This window comes from Oryx dammah, unplaced genomic scaffold, assembly GCF_014754425.2.
Source record: "Oryx dammah isolate SB20612 unplaced genomic scaffold, SCBI_Odam_1.1 HiC_scaffold_22, whole genome shotgun sequence".
Lineage (NCBI taxonomy): Eukaryota > Metazoa > Chordata > Mammalia > Artiodactyla > Bovidae > Oryx > Oryx dammah.
Window position 1 is genome coordinate 56,324,706 of NW_024070206.1, and position 10,965 is coordinate 56,335,670.

General features: G+C 39.7%; 1 non-coding gene across 1 annotated transcript; it reads left to right on the plus strand.

Annotated features, from left to right (window-relative positions):
- The first annotated feature begins 8,792 nt into the window (after positions 1-8,792).
- On the plus strand, positions 8,793-8,864 carry TRNAW-CCA. Its single transcript has one exon. It is a non-coding gene; the product is annotated as a tRNA-Trp (tRNA).
- Positions 8,865-10,965: the final 2,101 nt, after the last annotated feature.

Consider the following 10,965-nt stretch of genomic DNA (forward strand, 5'->3'; position numbering starts at 1 on the left):
ATGCAAAGATGGGATCGATAAAGGACAGAAATGGTCTGGACCTAACAGAACCAGAAGATATTAAGAAGAGGTGGCAAGAATACACAGAACTATACAAAAAGATAATCATGACCAAGATAATCATGATGGTGTGATCATTCACCTAGAGCCAGACATCCTGGAATGTGAAGTCAAGTGGGCCTTAGAAAACATCACTATGAACAAAGCTAGTGGAGGTGATGGAATTCCAGTGGAGCTGTTTCAAATCCTGAAAGATGATGCAGTGAAAGTGCTGCACTCAATATGCCAGCAAATCTGGAAAACTCAGCAGTGGCCACAGGACTGGAAAAGGTGATTTTTCATTCCAATCCCAAAGAAAGGCAGTGCCACAGAATGCTCAAACTACTGCACAGTTGCACTCATGTCACATGCTAGTAAAGGAATGCTCAAAATTCTCCAAGTCAGGCTTCAGCAATACGTGAACCATGAACTTCCAGATGTTCAAGCTGGTTTTAGAAAAGGCAGAGGAACCAGAGATCAAATTGACAACATCCACTGGAACATGGAAAAAGCAAGACAGTTTCAGAAAAACATCTATTTCTGCTTTATTGACCATCCCAAAGCCATTGACTGTGTGGATCACAAGAAACTGTTGAAAATTCTGAAAGAGACGGGAATACCAGACCACCTGACCTACCTGTTGAGAAATCTATATGCAGGTCAGGAAGCAATGGTTAGAACTGGACATGGAACAACAGACTGGTTTCAAATGGGAAAAGGAGTACGTCAAGGCTGTATATTGTCACCTGCTTATTTAACTTCTATGCAGAGTACATCATGAGAAACGCTGGGCTGGAAGAAGCACAAGGTGGACTCAAGATTGCTGGGAGAAATATCAATAACCTCAGATATGCAGATGACACCACCCTTATGGCAGAAAGTGAAGAGGAACTAAAAAACCTCTTGATGAAAGTGAAAGTGGAGAGTGAAAAAGTTGGCTTAAAGCTCAACATTCAGAAAACTAAGATCACGGCATCTAGTCCCATCACTTTATGGGAAATAGATGGGGAAACAGTGGAAACAGTGTCAGGCTTTGTTTTTTTGGGCTCCAGAATCTCTGCAGATGGTGATTGCAGCCATGAAATTAAAAGACACTTGCTATTTGGAAGAAAAGTTATGAGCAACCTAGATAGCATATTCAAAAGCAGAGACATTACTTTACTAACAAAGGTCCGTCTAGTCAAGGCTATGGTTTTTCCAGTGGTCATGTATGGATGTGAGAGTTGGACTGTGAAGAAAGCTGAGCACCGAAGAATTGATGCTTTTGAACTGTGGTGTTGGGAAGACTCTTGAGAGTCCCTTGGACTACAAGGAGATCCAACCAGTCCATTCTGAAGGAGATCAGCCCTGGGATTTCTTTAGAGAGAATGATGCTGAAGCTGAAACTCCAGTACTTTGGCCACCTCATGTGAAGAGCTGACTCATTGGAAAAGACTCTGCTGCTGGGAGGGACTGGGGGAAGGAGGAGAAGGGGATGACCGAGGATGAGATGGCTGGATGGCATCACTGACTTGATGGACCTGAGTCTAAGTGAACTCCAGGAGTTGGTGATGGACAGGGAGGCCTGGCGTGCTGGGATTCATGGGGTCGTAAAGAGTTGGACACGACTGAGAGACAACTGACTGACTGCGGCTTCTCTGTCCCTGAGATTTCTCAAGCAGGAATAACAGAGGGGTTGCCATTTCCTTTTCCAGGGATCTTCCCGACTCAGGGATGGAACCCTCATGTCCTGCATTGCAGGTGGATTCTTTAGCACTGAGCCACCTGAGAAGCCCCTGCCCTCACTGGTGGTGACCAAGTCAGGGAGTGGCCCTGGGAATGAGTGGTCTAGGTGGAGAGCACCACAAAATCATTGGAGGAGAGGATTCATTCATACAAAAGCTTGAGGCTAGAGGTGTTAGAAAGGTCATCTACATGAACATTCAGATTGCTACGGATGTAAGACAGGGATATTTTAGACGGAGTTATAGTGAGTCAGGAACTAAAAATGTCAAGAAACGAGGGAGGATGTGTAAAGGATACGCAGATGACAGCAACAGTGAAGAGCGGCGGTTGATGACATCTTCTGAGATGTGCCTCAAAGCTGCGGGTTTGTAGAGAGGAGGAGGGGAGTGGGGTGTGAAAGCTGGGATGAAGAGAAAGCAGGACCGTTCCTGAAGGTCAAGTCGTTACAGGGCTGAGAGAGAGGAGGCTGTGGAAGAGCCTCCTCTGAGAGGAGCCTCAGAGGCTGTCGGGGAGCTGAGTCCTTGGGGCATCCTGGGGAGAGTCCAGGAAAGCCAGAAGGGGAAGGGCCATCTGCAGAGAGGTCGAGGTCAAAGGTGTTCTTGCTGACTTCGGCCTGGAATTTTCATAGGAGCCAGAGGTAGGATTTGGGGTTGGGGAAAAAGGAGAGAAGGGAACAGAAGTGCAGTGACCTGATGACCTGAGTCATCCCTCTTAAAAGTCCACTTTATTTGCTGATTGATGTAATGGATGCATTTAATTCGAAGGCAGGACATTTACCAGTCTCCTCCCAGACTGGAGCACACACCACTCCTCATCATCCTAAATCTGAACCTGATCCTTCCATTTTTTTGGGTCTGCCAGTTATGTCATTCATCTGAAAATATTTATTGAGAACGTATTGTAGGCCAGGAACTAGTATATGCCAGAGGAAAAAAAAAAAAAGAAAAGAAAAAATTGGTTAACTTCAAACTAGGACTAAAACTTAAAATTAAGAGTATTGGCACAATCACACAATCACAAAGTATTTATGTACAGCTTCCTGTGTCTGTATTTTCCCTAATGGCTTTTTTTTTTTTTAAAGATTGTTTTGATGTGAACCATTTTTAAAATCTTTATCGAATTTATTACAATCACTCCCTGCATTGGAAGGTGAAAACTTAACCACTGGACGGTCAGGAAAATCCCAATCTCCTAATAGCTTATTAATAGGACATTTGCTCCCGATTTTTTTTTTCCATAGTGTTAGATTCTTGCTGTGATTTTAACTACGAGAGGAAGAAATGAGTAAGTGAGCACTCCCACTTTGCTCAGAAGATGAAAAGTAGCTCCACCCCAAGTTTGTAAATGTTGTCAGGTCAAGATGTTGTACCCTGAACTCTGGCTAATATTTTAAAAGTGCAGAATGGGATGTATCACAGTGAAAACACAAGGAGATAATAATCACACAAAAAGTTCACTTTCACTGTTGAAGGTTATGTATGCCAAATGAAATGAGAAAATGCTAGTATTAAAATTTAGAAACGTTTTAGAATAACAATCCTCATTGCTATGACAATAGCGTTTTCAATAGGATTGGTGGGACTGTGAAAAGCTTCTGTTACTCAAAGCAGAACTAGTCAGTTCTGCTGTGAAACCATTTTTATTAAGTACTGATTTTGTGCCAGATCCTATACTGGGATCTGAGGAAAAGAAAATAAATTATCACATTTTTATTTTTCTAAAGGCACTTTCAGGATTTTGGACTATTACTCAGAAACATATTTTAAGAGTTTTAAACAAATTATTTGTGCTGATTAAGTCTGTATCTAAAGAACTATCAGATATTATTTTTTTTAATGAGCATAATGTGTGCATATTATTTTTAATCCCAGAATTATAAATTTTAAAGAATAGCAGAAAAAATTGCTTTAGCATATTATGCTGAATTCATTTAAAATACAGCCATTAAAATTATGTTAACTAAAGAATGTTGATGGCAATGGAAATGTTTATAATAAAATATTGGCTGAAAAAAACATGCAATTTCAACATTATATAAACTTATGAAAAAAATATACATATATAAAGAAGAAGAAAAATGAATCTACTAATATATTTGTGATGGTTATCTTTACAGCATTTGATTTTCTTGTTTGATTTCTGTTTAAAAAAATATAATTGTCATAAATTAGTTTTTAATCATAAAACCATGCATTTTTAAGTGTAATGGTGAAGAGATAAAATTTATTAGCATTTCACTCTAATTCTCTAGGTTTTAATTGTATTAGAGTATCATTCTGCGTGACTTAAATCAATAATTTGAGACAAATATAGCCTAAATCATTAATAAGTCCAGGTGACCTCTCTTTACCACAACAAAACCTGCTATTTAAATATGAGCTTCAGGAATAGAGAAAATCAATTGCATTAATATCCAATATCTAAGTGACTCCATCATATTTTATTAAATGAGCGATTTAGTAGTATTACTCAAATACATTCCCTTACAGAATGGCTCCATGGGTACGAACCCAGCCTGTAAAACTCCCCTTGTTGGCCTGTGGTGTGCTACTTATTGGGTTCATTTTATTCTTGATGTGTGTTACTGTAACCATACAGATGGGTTTATCACAAGTGATTTCATTTTCATCTTGAAAGTGCAATTTAAAGATTATTAAGACACGTGTTGTCCTCTGAATATAATGACTACCTCTAATGTAATGGATTGCACTAAGAAGAACGCTGTTACAATCAATTTAAAGCCCTGAGAAGTGAACACAGCAAGTTAAGATCCCGTTCTGATCATTGATTAATAATGGAGCGTTATGCTTCAAAAATTGCCATCTTACGCTTTTGTACTTTGCTTGCCAGCTTTGCGTTTGGGCAGATCTGGGTTGATATGCCAGCTCTGCGTCTTCCTTGCTGGGTGATTTAGCAACTTGGTTAACCTTTTGGAGCTTCAGTTGACTATTTGTAAAATGAAGCTCTTAATGCCTGCAATACCATTCCAGGGACAAGTATCTGGCCTACCACAATCTTACAGTGTTCACAGTTTCAATATTGAAGTTACCATAAATGTTACTATGTTAAAAATTCAAATAACCCCACTTAGCAAAGGGTTCATTTTCTCTTCACAAATATTTGCAAAGGAATTACTACTAGGTTTTTAAATACACTTAAATTTTATTCAAAGATGACATGATATGTACATACAAAATATTCTCTACTTATATTGAGGAAATAGAGACAGCAGGCAACAGCTAAAAACCTAAAAGGAGCCTGACTTGATGTTGTTCCATGAAGCCTGGAAGAACTGTCTACACTGTTCAAGACCCTCTTTTCCATTTATTGGGATATCTTTGTATCCTTCTTTTTCTGTTAATGTTGAAAATGATATTGTTAGTCACTTGGTCATATCCAACTCTTTGTGACCCTATGGACTGTAGCCTGCCAGGCTCCTCTATCCATGGGATTTTCCAGGCAAGAATACTGGAGTAGGTTGCCATTCCCTTCTCCAGGGGATCTTCCCAACCCAGGGATCAAACCAGGGTCTCCCACTTTTCAGGAAGATTTTTTTTTACTGTCTGAGCCACAGGGAAGGCCTAAAAGCACTCTTATGTTAGGTAGTTAGAATAGGAAACAGGAGTCCAAAATGGCAGTGGCTAAAAGACAAGGAAAAAGCCAGGGAAAATAGAACAAAGGAAGGTCAAAGAAGGTCCGAGGACCGGAGTGAGGACTTCAGGTGAAACAAACAGCACTCCTGGCTAGCCCAGTTTGCATAGGGCAGGCCCAGGGGGAGGGAAAAACATATAAAAAGAGGAGCCAAAGGGTGCTTTCTCTCTCTCTCTCTGTCTCCTGCACACTGGCTCGCTCCCCTACTCTCTTCTCTTTGAGTCTTTGGGTTGGCATGCCCTCACGCCTCGAGAATGGATTCTCCTGCTATCTTCTAAATAAAATAGAGCTGTAACACTGATTTGTCTAAGAGCTATAACACGGTTTGTCCAAGACCCGAGAGCTGTGATGCACTGAGGGCTTTAATGTCCGTCGCTCCAAATCTTTGTTGTGACGAGACAGAACCGAGGAGCATACACTCACCTGACACTTATATATATTGTTCTTGAAAAACCTTAGACTTTAGTCTCCTTTCATAATGTTTTCCATTTAAACCATTTTAATATTTAAAAGCCTTATTACCAGGCTACGAAGGTTTGTGGTATTTACTCTCTTGTAATACAGGAACTCCATCCATAGATTTTTCAATTCTCTTTCCTATAAAAATTATTGAATATGTCCTCTGCCTAGAAAATGCAGCAAGAGTGGAGGTTTAAGGAAAATGTACTGTTCCTTAACTATACTCCATTGCAATACGTGAAATAAAATCCTGATGGAGTTCAACATTTTTTTTTTCATCCTGAACATACCCTTCACCTTTCATTACTTCAAAGGGGTTTAAAGGTTAAATTTAACCATTAGCTGTGACACTATCTCTCTTAGATCAAGACCTCTGGAATCACCCAGCTTTCCACTTCAGATGGATTCTTATGAATTATAACTTTTTCATCTTTGGCCCCAATATCTAATACAATGCTTGTCCGTGGCAGAGATCTACTTATCATTTTCAGGTAAGAAAAGTAGGACAATGGATCAGACGGCTAATTGTGCTATTAGAATCACAGAATAATGTGGCTTCCTTTGTACTCATATGAACTACTATTCAAGAAAATAATAAACATCTTCCATGGAACTGGAAGTATAAACCATTGATTGACCTAAAAATTTCTGATCTTATTATGTTTGTCTCAGAAGATTTAACAAAGTCAGTACTGAATTTAAGAGATGTAAAATTTAGGAAATAATGAAAATAAAATATTTCTGAACTGGAACTTGTCAGTGATTAATACTCCTGAATAGAAATATGAAAATTGGAGTTTTTATGTTCTAAGCTTTTATAGGACTTCCCTGGTGGCTCAGACAGTAGTTTTATTTTTAATTGCTGCATGATTGACACATAACATTATATTAATGCCAGGTATAGAACATAATGGTTTGATATTTGTATATATTGCAAAATGATCATCTCCATAAGTCTGGTTCACATCAGTCACCATTTTACTGCAAAACATTCTTTTTCTTGTGATGAGAACTTAAGATCCATTTTGTTAGCAATCTCCAAATATTCAGTCATGTGCTTAGTTGCTAAGTCATGTCCCCTCTTTGCAACCGATGGACGGTAGCCCACCAGGCTCCTCTGTCCATAGGATTTCCCAGGCAAGAATACTGGAGTGGGTGGCCATATTCTTCTCTAGGGGACCTTCCCTACACAGGGATTAAACCCATGTCTCCTACACAGCACACAGATTTATTTTTACCCCTGAGCCTTCGGGGAAGCCCTCCCAAATATGCAATCCAATTTTATTTTCTGTAGTCACCACACTGTGTAGAACATCCCCATGATATTTATTTCAGATGGAAGTGTATGTCTTTTGAACCTCGTAATTTATTCCTCCAGCCCTCCAGCTTCCAGCCTCTACCTCTAGCAAACTACCAGTCTGAAAAACTGGAGTTTTATTCTCTTTTCAACATGAAGCACAACTGTAGCAGCACAGTGTACTGATTTAAAATTGTGGAGTAATATGTACATAGGAAAAATTAGGGGGGGAAATAGGTATAGGTGACACTGTGATGAACAATAAAGGTGAAATGTACTCAGTCATGTCCAACTCTTGGCGACCCCATGGACTATAGCCCCCCAGGCTCCTCTGCCCATGGGATTTCCCGGGCAAGAATACTGGAGTGGGTTGCCATTTCCTTCTCCAGGGGATCTTCCCGACTCAGGGATGAACACTGATCTCTTGTGTCTCCTGCATTGGCAGATGGATTCTTTACCACTAAAGCCATCTGGGAGGCCCATATTTCATATTTTTATGAAAAATGACTGGCAAAATTTCTTTTAAAAAACTATCATTGTTAAAAATGCCTAAAAACTCATTTGCTTATATTTTAAACCCCACCAGTGCCACCCCCCACCCCTGCCCAGTCCTGTTTATTATGCAATACAAACTCATGCAAAAAAGTACATTAAAAATATTCAGCTTATTGAGTTATTATGTAGTGAAAGTATATATAAACACCGCCTAGGGCAAGAACTAGAATACACCCACTGTAGCTTTGTTTCTATCATAATCTCTTTCTTATCTCCTGAAAGTTGATCCTTACCTAAGTGTTCTTTCATCAGTTCATTGTTTTTCTTTTTACCACCTAGGTTGGTATCTCTAAATACTATGGTATCGCTTTGCCTGCTTTTTAAAATTTTACATAAATGGAATCATGCTTAGATTTTTTTTTTAAACTTCCATCATTTTTTCCCCTTAATCATTCTACTTTTGAGATTCATTCATATTTTTTGGTATAATTATAGGTCATTCTTTTCAAAGTTTTAAAGTATTACATTTTATGATTATACCACAGTTTATTTTTTCTGCTACTGCTGATTGACTTTTAGATCATCTTGAAGTTTTGGAACTGATGAGTAATAACCCCAGGGTCATTCCTGTGATGTCTGCCTTAGGGCATGCAGGCATAGGCTGTGGTTGGGTGTGACAGAGACCCCTCCTTAACTAAACCTCATGCAGGCTCTTCCGCCCTCTCCTCCACCAGGCTTCAGACCTGGCCCCCTCTTGTCCTGGCCACCTCACCCCATGCTTAGCAAGAATCCTGCTCACCAGTTTAGCAAGAATTCCCTCACCTTCTGTAATCTGATCACCCTTGATACCTAATCAAGTTCCTCATCCCCCGTCTTTAATGCCTAAGTCCTTAGTCTGCTTAGCAACAATCCCCTACCCTTGATGTTTCCTTTTGGTCATTTTCCATCCACTGACCCCCTCACTCTGTTGTGCCTGAATGTGATAAAGTTGCTTCAGTTGTGCCCAATTCTGGATGACCCTATGGACTGTAGCCCACCAGGCTCTTCAGTCCATGGGATTGGCGATAAAGAGCCAGCTGTCTTTACTGTAATAGGAGTTGAGCTCAACCTCTCTCCTCCATTGCCTTCCCTGGTGGCTAAGAGGTTAAAGCATCTGCCTCCAATGCAGGAGACCCAGGTTCGATCCCTGGGTCGGGAAGATCCCCTGGAGAAGGAAATGGCAACCCACTCCAATATTCTTGCCTGGAGAATCCCATGGATGGAGAAGCCTAGTAGGTTACAGTCCACGGGGTTGCAAAGAGTTGCACACGACTGAGCGACTTCACCTTCACCTTCAGCTTCTCTCCTCCATTGCCATAACTCCATGGCAAGAATCTTGAATAAAGCCTTCCCTACTGGTATGGTACTATCGGTAAAGAATCCACCTGCCAATGCAGGAGACTTAAAAGATATGGGTTTGATCCCTGAGTCGGGAAGATCCCCTAGAAAAGGAAGTGACAACCCACTCCGGTATTCTTGCCTGGAGAATCCCATGGACAGAGGAGCATGGCGGGCTACAGTCCACAGGGTTGCACAGAGTTGGATAGGATCGAATTGACTTAGCACAGGACTGGCTGAGCTTGTGTGAAACTTTTTCTTTAATAGTACACACAGAAGAATAATTGCTGAGCCACAGGACATCACTATCTTCAACTTAATTGATAGTTCTTATTTTTTGCAATGGAGGTAATGGTTTACACTTCCACCATCACTCACGAGTTTCCTTTGTTTGTGCCATCCCCTGGCTGTTTTGAATTTTAGCCATTTGTGTGGATGGATAAGGAATTTTATTATTGTTCAGTGAATATCCCCTGGTTAATGAGGTAAAGCACCTTTCCACATGTATACTGATCATTTGAATCACTTCAATAGTTTCCTTTATATCTGTTTATGTTTGGTTATTCTTGCTTATATTTTTGGCCTGCTTTCTTTCTTTTTTACTTACTTAATTATAAAATTTCTCTATATATTCTGGAAATAGTACTTTGTGATTATATGTGTTGCAAATAATGCCTTTTTCACTTTTTTAATGTGGAATTTTGGTTAAAAAAAGTCTTAAGTTTAATACAAACCAGTTTATAATATTTTTTTCTATGGTGAGTATTTTTATTATCCTGGTTAAATATTATTTTGATCTGAAATCATGAAGAGATTCTATTCATTTAATCGGATGTATCTGCTTGCTTGTTTAGTTGGTTAGTTTGTGTGTGTGTGTGTTGCATGTATATTTACAGTTCCAATAGAATTGTATTTCTGTGAATGATATGCAATCAGGTTCAAGGTATTTCCTTTTCAATCTCTGAGGAGGTTTCATCATTTATGAAAAGACCACTTTTCCTCTAGTGCTTTAAGTGTTTCTGGTGTCACAAATCAAATGTCAGTGTCCCAGGAGGCTATTTGAAGGCTGGCTACTTTTGCCCGGTTCTCTTGGTCTACCCTTGCCTCAGGATCATATGCTTTAGAATTTGGTTTCATATATATGGCTGTTCAAGGGCTCCCACATTCTTTTCCTTCAAGAGACCTTTGGCTATTTTGGAGTCTTTTCATTCCCATATAAATTTTAGAAGCATTCTGTTAAGCTCCATTTAAAATATTATTTTTAGTGGGAGATTTTATTAACTATATGGACAATTTGTTATGATCTGATATTTTTACAGTGTTACATATTACAAAACATGAGCATGGTTGTTGTTGTTTAGTTGCTAATTTTATCTGATTGTGACTCCATGGATTGCATATAGCCCACCAACCTCCTCTGTCCATGAGATTCTCCAGGCAAAATTACTGGAGTGGGTTACCATTTCTTCCTCCAAGGGATCTTGTCAACTCAAGGGCCCAGTCTGCATCACCACCATTGGCAGCTGAATTCTTACTGTGATGTCACTGGGGAAGCCCATTCACATGGTACATTCCTTGAATTATTAAACCTATTTTAAATTTCTTAATATTGCTTTAAAGTTTCTGACATTCTGTGCATCTTTTGTAGGACATGCTAGTAAGCACACTTGATTTTCATTATTCCCTAGATTTATGTTCTACATGAGGCTTCCCAGGTGGTGCTAATGGGAAAGAACCTACCTGCCAATGCAGAAGATAGAAGAGATGTGGGTTATACATCTCTGCGTTGGGAAGATCCCCTGGAGGAAGGCCTGGCAAACCACTCCATTACCTAGATATTACCTGGAGAATCCCATGGACAGAGGAACCTGGCAGGCTACAGTCCATGGAGTCACAACTTAGCAGGCACACACACGTGTTCT